Raw genomic sequence first — 11,399 nt, forward strand, 5'->3', positions numbered from 1 at the left:
GGCACCCGTGTTCTCAGCACTCTGCAGCAGAGTTCGGGCACTTTGCACACGCAAACGCCATTTCTGCAGCAAAAATGAGCTAACACTGCCGATCCTGTGGCCACAGCATCCTCTTTAGTGGGGCCGCGAGTTCTGAGCATGACATTCTGAAAGGCTCCCTCCGTTCCTCTCGGGCTCAGTAGGATGTGCACAACTGTAAAAGCGGGGCGGATTTTTTTATTTTTTGTATAAAATGTTTTTAATAAAAAAAAATTAAACATGTCATTCAACATGGTAACATTAAATTTAAAAAATGAAAGAAAATTTGGGTTTTTTTACATTTTTTAAAATATGCTTTATTGATTTATTCATATTACATCTCAATTGTTATCCCATCCCTTGTATCCTCCCATTCCTCCCTCCCTCCCATTTTCCCCTTACTCCCTTCCCCTATTTTCACAGTCATACGGGAGGGATTTTCTAAGTCTCTCTGGCTCCCAAAGTCTGCAGCCTGCGTTCCTTCCTCTTCGGAGTGAGGAATTCCCAAAACCAAGCCAACGCCCTGGCATGGGCTCTAGACTTTCTCTTCTGCTGGGTCAAGGACCCGCCCTTCTATCTGTTCTTCCGCTTTCTCCAGATTATTCCCTGCAGATTCTGGAGACTTGGCGGACTGGGCCAGGGCGTGGCCTGTGTGCTGCCTTTTAGAGTAACCACTCCCACAACCCGCACCCCTCCCCCCCCACACACACACACACCCTGAGGTCATTTCTTCCCAGTGTCACAAGTTTTCTCTACATCTTTACAGGAATATAAAGGGCTCAAGGCACTAGGTGATTAACCCTTACATGTCTTCCCTCCTGAGTCAATGCAGTTCTTTTCGACTCAGGCTTGGCTGTGGAGCGCAGGTACCCCCAACACACACACACACACACACACACACACACACACACACACCCCTGTTGGGAGTTGGTCTGGCCCACTGTGTATTCAGATGCTGATTTTCTGTGCCCTGCGACCTGATAACAGTTCAATATGCGCATTGTCATTTTTATGAAGATCTCCTGTATCAATGTTGTATAAACATTACTCCCCAATTATCTCTGATTAACAAAGATTCTGGGAGCCAGTGACTGGACAAAGAGGACAGGGAGGCTGGACTTCCTTATGTTCCCAGTGTTGGGGGGGGGGATCTCAGGTAGAAAGAGAAGAAGAAAGAAGAGAGAGAGAAAGGACATTGCCACAAGGAGCTGGCCATGAGCTGATGGAGCAGAAGCCGCCCAGGGGGGACCAATATGGCCAGTAACTCGAGGTATGTGGCCAGGAAGTAGCCAAACTAGTGTAGAGATTCCCCCTCCCCCCCCCCCGCCCCTTTGGTTGTGTCTTTATACAGTTTTGTTCCTGGGCTATGGAGGTTGAATGAGACTGGCCCCCAGAAGCACACATATTTGAATACTTGGTCCCCATTTGGTGGCTGTTTAGTTGGAGATGTGTCACTGGGTGTGGGCTTCAGGTCTGAAAGGCTCCCGTCATCCCCAGTGTCCCCTCTGCCTCCTGCCTGCTGCTCCAGATGTGAGACCACAGCTGTCCCTGCTGCCACACCTTCACGTGGCCATCATGGACGCTAACCCTCTGGAACCATGAGCTCAGTTAAGTGTGTTCCTTTGTACGTTTCTTTGGTCTTGGTGCTTTACCACCAGCAACCGAAAAGTCACTAATACAACGCAGGGCAAGCCTGGCTTTGTAGGATAAGCTTAGTGGGGTCATTTCCTGCATATCTTATGGGACACTTTGGAACGTGTTCATATTAAATCACCTTTGAAAGTCTGGTAGAATTTAGCAATGAACCCATCTGCTCTTGGGATTTTTTTCTTTGGGGAAAACATTAGTTACTACTTCAGTCTCCTTGCTTGTTACAGGTCTGCTTAGACTGTTTTTATCTCTTCTGCCTTTCACTTTGGTAGGTTGTGTACATTCACGGATTTATCCATTTCTTATTGGTTCTCTAGCTTTTTGAAATGTATGTTTTTAAGGTATTCCCTAATAGGCTTCTGGGTTTCACTGGAGTCTCTTTCCTCTCTAATTTCTTCTGGTTAGTTGGAGTGAGTTTCTCAATCTTCCCAGCCAACTGTTCCTTTAAGAACTGTCTGGAGGGCTGAGAGTGTTGTCATAAACCGTTTTCACATGCGCTAATCTTGTAATGTCTTTATTGCTTCATCAACTTTGAAAAAGAATTTAGAATCCTACTTTTTAAAAAGGCCAATGACCTCAAATAAGAAGGTAAATAATCTAATGTAACCAAGTCAGGGCCTAGTCAAGACAGTTACTGTGGAGTCTGACTAACTCCTTTCTGCTTTTTTTGTTTTTTGGGGTTTTTTTTTTTTTTTGGTTTTGTTTTTGTTTTGTTTTGTTTTGTTTTGTTTTTTGTTGTTTTGTTTTGTTTTGGTGGGGTTTTTTTTTTTGTTTTTTGGTTTTTGGTTTTTGGTTTTTGGTTTTTCAAGACAGGGTCTCTCTGTGGCAACCAGACTCCATTGCATCACAAAAGACCTGCAACACTAGCCCAGAAAGAACTCCTTGGGTGAGGTCAAACTGACTAGAAGCCAATGTTTATGCTCTAAGGGAGAAAAATGCTTATACCTCCAGGTCTGGGTAAAATCCTGCACCAGGTTACTTCAACCACAAATGAACCCAACCTTACATTCCTTGGGTTGCTCACCTAGCAACAGCCCATCAGCTCGCTTTGGGAAAGCACTCGAAGTCCAATTATACTTTCTGCTGGTCAAACTGACCACAAATGGTCTGGCACATAACAACAGCCAATCAGGGACAGACATGTCTGTCTATTCAAATGTCATCAAATCACATACTATAAAAACCCATTTCTTTGTCTAAAACCTATAAAAAAAAAAAACCCACACATTCTAAGCTCAGGGCTCCCACTCCCAATCTGCTGTGTTGGTGAGGGAGGGAGTCCCTGCACGAGTTTGAATAAACAACCCTTGTATATTTGCATCGGAAGTGGCTCCTGAGTGGTCTTTAGGGACCTTGTGATCTGGGCATAACATTACTAAAATGAATGAACCAAATAATAACTTGGAGGAGAAATTCAGCAAGGAACTGAAACACACGCACAACCAAACAGAAAATCAGGAAATCAAAGAAGCACTCAAACAAACAGGGGCTGGAGAAGGTTCACCAGGTACCACTCTTACAGAGGATCCAAACGTGCTTCCCCACACACAGCTATAATAGGCAGCTTGCAGTCACCTGTAACTTCAGCTCTAGGGGATGTGGCATCCTCTTCCAGCCTCTTCAGGCACATGCACTCATGTGCACTTACCCACCACACGCAGAAACATGTACATACACATAGTTTTAAAAATAGAAATATTCTTTTTTAAAAAATTCAATCAAATAACAAATATAAGGATATCAGGCTCCCTGACTCATCACCATATTGTGACCCACAACCCCCTGCTCCACCCAGAGGCCACTACAGCAGCTACAACTCCAGGTAGGCCACCTACCACATGCACCACCCCATTCTCTCACTGCCTGCCTAACCTGCCTTTAATTGCCCTACCCATGCTCAGCACCGTATTCTGGCCCTTAACTCTGGCTGAGGGCCCCTGTTAGACCAGGGACAATGCTAAATGCCAGGAATCCAGGCAGGCCCCTGCCCACAGGACCGCCCCACTCTCTCAGTACTCACTCCCAATCGTCTCTCCCATCCGCCCTGCCATGTCAGATGGAAAGCCCCTGTTCAACAGAGGCTACCCCAGCCATCAGAAGTACAGCCCCCCCCCAACTCAAGTGGAGACCCTTTTCTCAACCACAGGCCACTCCAGCCAGAAGACCAGAGACGAAACAGAAACCAAGGAAAAAATACTCACCCAACAAAGACAAACTCAGAAATCAGCACATGTACATTCTTTAAGGCTGTCAAATACAAACAGCCAAAACGCTAAGAATGTAATACTTATATAATTCCTGATTGTGTCATGGTTCTTCTTGATATAGGTAATCTATTGTATATATGTGTAATAATATAAATGTATATGTAAAAAAAAATAAAATAATAATTAAAAAAAGAAAAATTGTTAATGAGAAGATCTTCACCTTGAGGATTTAAAGCACAAATGGCTGATTGTTTTTATATAAAAGTTTATATTTGTGATTCTTTTAAGATTTCTATGAGATAAATTTTAAGATAATTGATTCTTTCATTGTAACCACAAATTTCAGCCTGGAAGTAAAGGGAAACGGGCTGAAACAGTTAAAAAAAAAAATCACTCCAAACCAAATTCCTGGACTCCAGGGGGAAGAACACAATCAACAACAGCCAAAGCAATATGTCACCACCAGGGGCCAGCTATATACTAGACCAAGCCCTAAATATTCCAGCACAGCTGAAGCACAAGAAAATGACCCTAAAACCAACTTTATCAAGATGATAGAGGTCCTTACAAAAGAAATTAATAAATCCCTTAAAGAAAGCCAAGAAAAAAAAAACAAACAGCAGAAAAAGGAAATAGAAACATAAGGAAAACCCAAACTACAGTAATTCTGAAGATGGAAAATCAAGGTAAACGAACAGGAAGGACTACAGATGCAAGCATCACCAACAGAATACAGGAGATGGAAGAAAGAATCTCAGATGTTGACAATATGATAGAAAAGAAAAGGATACATTGATCAAAATGTTAAATCTGAAAAAAAAAAAATCCTGACACAAAACATTCAGGAAATTTGTTAAACTAGGAAAAGATCAAAGCTAAGAATAACAGCAATAGAACAAGGAGAAGAATCCCAGCTCAAAGGCACAGAAAATAATCTTCAACAAAATCATACAAAAACATTTTCCTAACCTAAAGAAGGACATACCTGTAAAGATACAAGAAGGATACAGAACACAAAATAGATTGGACCAGAAAATAAAGCCCCCTTGCCACATAATAACCAAAGCACTTAACATAAAGAACAAAGAGAATAATAAAAGCTGCAAAGGAAAAAGCTAAGTAACATATAAAGACAGAGCTATTAGAATTGCACCTGAAGCCAGGCATGGCGGTGCACTCCTTTAATCCCAGCACTTGGGAGCAGAGGCAGGTGGATCGCTGTGAGTTTGAGGCCAGACTGGTCTACAAAGCAAGTCCAGGACAGCCAAGATAACATGGAGAAACCCTGTCTCAAAAAAAAAAAAAAAGAATTGCACCTAACTTCTCAATAGAGACTCTAAAAACCAGAAGGGCCTGGAAAGATGCCCTGCACACTCTAAGAGACAAAGATGCCATCTCACACTAGTACTATACACAGTAAAAACTTCCAATCACCATAGATGGAGAAAACAAGATATTCCATGATAAAGTCAAATTCAGAAAATATCTATCCACAAATCCAGCTCTACAGAAGGTACTAGAAGGAAAATTCCAACCCAAGGAGGTTAACTACACCCATGAAAACACAGAGAATAAATAACCTTGAACCAGCAAAACAAAAAAAGGGACACACACATACACACACACACACACACACAAACAAAAACAAAATGAACACTACCACAACCAAGAACAACAACAACAGCTATTAACAATCACTGGCCATTAATATCTCTCAATATCAATGGACTCAATTCCCCAATAAAAAGACACATAATAACAGAACAAATGTGAAAACAAGATCCATCCATCTGCTAAATACAAGAAGTATACATCTATATCAAAGATAGATATTACTTCAGAGTAAAGGGTTGGTTAGGAAAATGATTTTTCCAAGAAAATGGACCTAGGAAACAAACTAGCATAGCCATTCCAATATCTAACAAATCAGACTTCAAACCAAAATTAATTTTTAAAAATGGGGAAGGACACTTCATATTCATCAAAAGAAAAAGCCACCATGATGATCTTTCAATTCTTAACATGCATGCCCCAAACACAAGGGCATCCACATTTGTAAAGAAAACACTACTAAAGTTTAAATCACACAACGACCCTCATACATTGATAGCGGGAGACTGCAATAACCCATTCTCACCAGCAGATGGCTCACCCAGACAAAACCTAAACAGAGAACTACTGCAGCCAGCAGACATCATGAACCAAATGGCCATAACAGATAGCTACAGAACATTCCACCCAAACGGAAAAAAATATACCTTTTTCTCAGCACCTCACAGAACTTTCTCCAAAACTGACCAAACACTAGATCTCAAAGCAAGTCTCAACAGACACAAGAAAATGGAAGTAACCCCCTGCATCCTATCAGACCTCCACAGATTAAAGCTGGTTTTCAACAACAGAAACAACAAAAAGCCTACAAGCTCATGGGAACTGAACAACTCTATACTGGGTCAAGGCAGAAATACAGAATGAAATTAAAGACTTCCTAGAATTCAATGAAAATGAAGGCACAACCATAACCAGACTTATGAGACACAATGAAAGCAGTGCTGAGGGGAAAGTTAATAACACTAAGCGCCTACATAAAGAGATTGAGGAGGTCTCATAACAGGAACTTGACGGCACCTGAAAGCTCTAGGACAAAAACAAGCCAGCGTAACCAAGAGGTGTACGCGGCAGGAAATAATCAAGGTGAGGGCTGAAATCAATTAATTAGAAACAGAGAACACCAAAAGTCAGTGAAACAAAGAGTTGGGTTTGGGTTTTTTTTGTTGTTTTGTTTTGTTTTTAGAAAAATCAACAAGATAGGCAAACCTTTAGCCAAACTAACTAAAAGATAGAGACAGAATATCCAAATTAACGAAACCAAATGAAAAGGGGAATATAACAAGACACTGAGGAAATCCAAAGAATCATTAGGTTATACTTTAAAAAAATCTGTACTCCACAAAATTGGAAAATCTAGAAGAAATGGATGGTTTTCTCAATGGATATCACTTGCCAAAGAAAAATCAAGATCAGATGTACATTTTAAATAGCCCTGTAATGACCTAAGGTCAGCAGTGACTGCAAAGATTCACTTCCGAGAATGGTAGTTGCTGAGTGTCCAAGATTCAGGGAACACCTCACGAAAGGAGGAGATAAAGAATATAACAGCCAGAGGAGTGGGGGGGGGGGGGGTGGCAACCGGGATCACCTGAAGAAGACTGGGCCTATAGACATGGACTGGGGAGACAGTCCTGAGGCGCCCCATCCCTGAGGGTTTATATGTAGCTAATGGTTAGTGGGAGAAGGAGGGACATATTCTTCAGTGAGGCAGCCACTGATGAGGTGCCCACGCTCCTATAGACAAGCCCTCACCCACGATCCCATGAGAATCCGTAAGGAAACTCACCACGTCACTAGAAGATAAAGACGCACAAGTAGAAGGGGTTCAGCAGAGGTTGGAGAAGGACAAAACAAGGTAACAGAGGGAAGAGCATATGATCAAAATACATTATGCACATGTATGGAGACGTCATAATGACACCCATTATAGCATTAATTAATATACATTAACAAAAAAATTGTAACGATATAAAGAATACACTCCTCATTATTGCTATCAATCGACTTTGCAACTAAATTATAAACCTAATCATCCATTAGGCAGAGAAGGTCATTAAAAAGTATAGCCCCCTTCCACCACCACCCCGCCCGTCAATTGTTTACTTAAGGAATAACATCTGAAAGCTATCGTCTGACCCTTCCTTTCAGCCTGACTAAACATCTGTTACTTCTACAATCTCAGCAGACTCTGGCTTGGGTAAAGGCCCCAACTCTTTACATACAATGGCACCAGGCAGCTAAGTGTGGTGGCGCACACCTGTAACCCCAGCACTCAGGAGGCAGAGGCAGGAAGATCAGAAGTTCAAAAGGATTTCTGGCTGTCAGGTGGTGGTGATGCACGCCTTTAACCCCAGCACTCAGGAGGCAAAGGCCGGTAGATCTCTTGAGTTCAAGGCTAACTTGATATATAGAGCAAGTTCCAGGACAGCCAAGGCTACACAAAGAAACCATGTCTCAGGGAGGGGAAAAAAAAAAAAAAAGGAAGAAGAAGAAGTTGGCTTTGGCTGCACATTTAGTTCAAGGTTCTCATAAGCTGCATGAGATCTTATCACACACACAGAAAAAATCAGCCCATCATTCAGGAGCAGAAGCAGGCAAATCTCAGTGAGCTCAAGGCCAGCCTAGTTTATAGTGAATTCCAGCATAGTCAGGGCTCTGTAGAGAGATTCTGTCATAAACACACACACACACACACACACGCACGCACGCACGCACGCACGCACGCATGCACGCACACGCATGCGCGCACACACGTGCACACACACACACACACGAACTAATAAACAAAAAAAGACCTCAGATGATCTTCCTGTCTTTCTTTCTAGAGTCCTCCTCATCAGCAAGGCTGAGAAACGTGCCCTACAAGTGTCCCAGTTGCTGGGGTAAGTACGCCCTCTAGTGGTCCCACAGTGACACACAGCCAGACGTAACATCCATATGCAGTGTTGCCATGACATTTCTTTCCTGCCATAGGATAGCATCAGAACATACAAGAATTAAAAAAAAATAAAAAACTGAAAAGCAAACAAAAAACATCAGTAGTAGGGTCTTTTTAACACCACTTCTAAGAAAATGATGTTGTTATTAATGAGGCAAAACGTGAGCTCGCAATGGACAATCCCTTTACTTCGGGCTCAATTGCAAAACAATGCAAGCAGACACACGAGACATTTCTTGTCCTCATATTTTGTATCTTTCAAAAAGAAACTAGGAAGAAGAGAGAGAAGACAGATAGATAGATAGATAGATAGATAGATAGATAGATAATCTCCCAGGTTTAAAGAACCAACAAGTAGCAGGGCATGGTGGGTGGGTGGCACAAGCCTTTAATTCCAGGCTCTAATCCTCAAACTCCGCATTTGAGGTCAGTGTGGTCTACACTGTGAGTTCCAGGACAGTCAGGGCTATTAGAGGCACCCAGTTGCTGGGGTAAGTACGCCCTCTAGTGGTCCCACAACAAAAACAACAAAGTAAAAACACTTCACCCTCTTTTTCTCCAATCTATTGAGCTCAGGGCTGGGGGCACGGCTCGGTGGGCAAGAGCACTAGTTGTGCCACATGAACCACTGTGTTTGGGTCACCAGCATGCACAGAGCAAAGCCAGCACGGAGGAGAAGAGGAGAGAGAAGGGCAGCTGGGACTGTCGCCCATCAGTCTCGCTGAAAAACAGCAAGCTCCATGTTCACCCTAAGTGTGGTGGAGCAGGGCACCCCAAATCTTCCTCTGGCCTCTATGCTCTCATCCACACGCGCACATTCATGTAACAGCCCCTCCCCCCAGACCTTAGCACAAGTGACGCCATGATGGAAGTACCATTCAGGCCTCAGAACCCAACACACAGGCAGCACCAGCTGCTAAAATAAAAACAAAGACCTAATCCACCAAAGGCCGTAGTCCTGGCAGTCTCTAAATTCCTAACCTTGCTTTGCCCTCTGTAGTGCTGCTTCTAGAGAAACCTTTCTTGTTAAGTATGTTAACCCAGGATGTGGTTTTATCCCAAACACCAGTTTAGTGGCCCGAGGCTAATGAAGGTGTTCTACTGCCTTAAGCCAGTGTCTGAGTGAGTAGTCTTCTTTAATGGATACCCCACTACAAAACACAGAGGCAAGCATCACAAAACAAGAGAATATTTAGTTACATTTAAAAAGGGCTAGAGAGATGGCTCAGCAGCTGTGTGCTCACAGAGGACGTGAGATTGGTTCTTAACACCCACATCAGGCAGTTCACAGGTGCCTGTAACTGCAACTCCAAGAGACCTGATGCTTTCTTCCAACCTCCACAAGACGGACAGTCAGACAGACAAACACACACACACACACACACACACACAAATAATATTTTTAAATAAAGTTATAAAGAATATATAGTACATAAATTTCAAGTAAGTAATCTCTGAGATATTTGCCCAGAAGACAGACTGGAAATCTGTCTGCCTTTTACCTATACAAATTGCATAACACTTATTTTTTTATGATTCATTTAATTTTATGTGTATGTGTATGTATGTGCACCACGTGTGCAGGTGCCTGCAGAGGTCAGAAAAGGACAACAGATGCCCCAGAGCTGGAGTTACAGATGGCTGTGAGCCGCCTGACATGGGAGCTGGGACTCTGGGAGGGCAGCAAATGCTCTGCACTGTTCACCAATGCTTGTTGTATTTACTGTGTGTGTGTGTGTGTGTGTGTGTGTGTGTGTGTGTGTGTGTGTGCGCGCACGGGCGCGCGAGTAGGTGTGTGCATGTGTGCATGCCACAGCACAAATGTGGCGCTCGGAGAACAATCTGAAGGACTAGGTTCTCTACTTCTGTCACGTGGGTTTCAGGGACTGAACTCAAGTAGTCAGGCTTGGTGGCTGAGCCATCTTGCCAGGCCAACAGTTCTAATTTGATTTTTTTTCCGTGTGTGTGTGTGTGTGTGTGTGTGTGTGTGTGTGTGTGTGTGTGTGTGTGTTTCTTGGCATGCCTATGGTCAAAAAGCAACTTAAGAGGAGTTAATCCTCTCCCACACTGCTGGTTCTGAAGACTGAACTCAGTTTCTCAGGCTTGACAGCAAGCACTTACCTGCTACCATCTCACTGGCCTTCTTTTTGACTTTTTGATACTAATCATTTTATTCCCATACAGTAAAAATATTTTTCTCCTTTTCACAATGCCTTAAGGGTGGAAGACACTTGAGAGAGGAGGCATATTAAAGACAGAGGCTAAGTGTGGGACAACTCCAATGTTTATATTCCAATTCTGTAACGTTTAAGCTACTCTACTAAGCTGGAGGCAGGGCTCTGTGTACGTAAAGTTGGGTTAACGTCTGAGGAACAGCTTTCTAAGGGAGGCTGGCAGGAGGGCACGCTAACCAACACAGAGGAGACCCATATCACTGCCAGACTAAGTTCCCAGTTGCTGGGAAAACTTTGGCTTTAAAATTCAGTAGCTAAGGCAAGTGACTCGTGTGTAGTCTGATGGGGCATGGTGTGCCATTCTCCTGAGGGGCTCACTTTCCATGACGTCACTTGGGTACAAGTAGGCACTTGGAATCATTTCAAAACCACATACCACAGGTCCTTGGACCATCTTCAAGTCAGATTTATTTTTTGCTTGAGCAGTAAGAATTCCTTATACTTTTGGGATGTTATCCCCTTATTAGTAATTTGCACTTTTTCCATATGTTGAGTGTTTCTAACACTATGCACAAACTGTCCACTACTTGCTTCAGTTTGGGTTGGCTGGTGGTTAGTTGGTGAGTTGGTTGGTTTGGGGTTGGAGTCAGGATTAGGCAAGTTCTCTGACAGGGATGGCCTTGGATTCTCTATGTGCCAAGGGATGCTGAACTTCTGGTCCTCCTGCCTCCACCTCGAGTGGTGGGATCACAGACATGTCCTACCATGCCCAGGGTGATGTGGTGCTGGGGATTGAACCAG

This window comes from Acomys minous (genome assembly GCF_964271855.1).
Source record: "Acomys minous genome assembly, chromosome: 17".
Classification (NCBI taxonomy): domain Eukaryota; kingdom Metazoa; phylum Chordata; class Mammalia; order Rodentia; family Muridae; genus Acomys; species Acomys minous.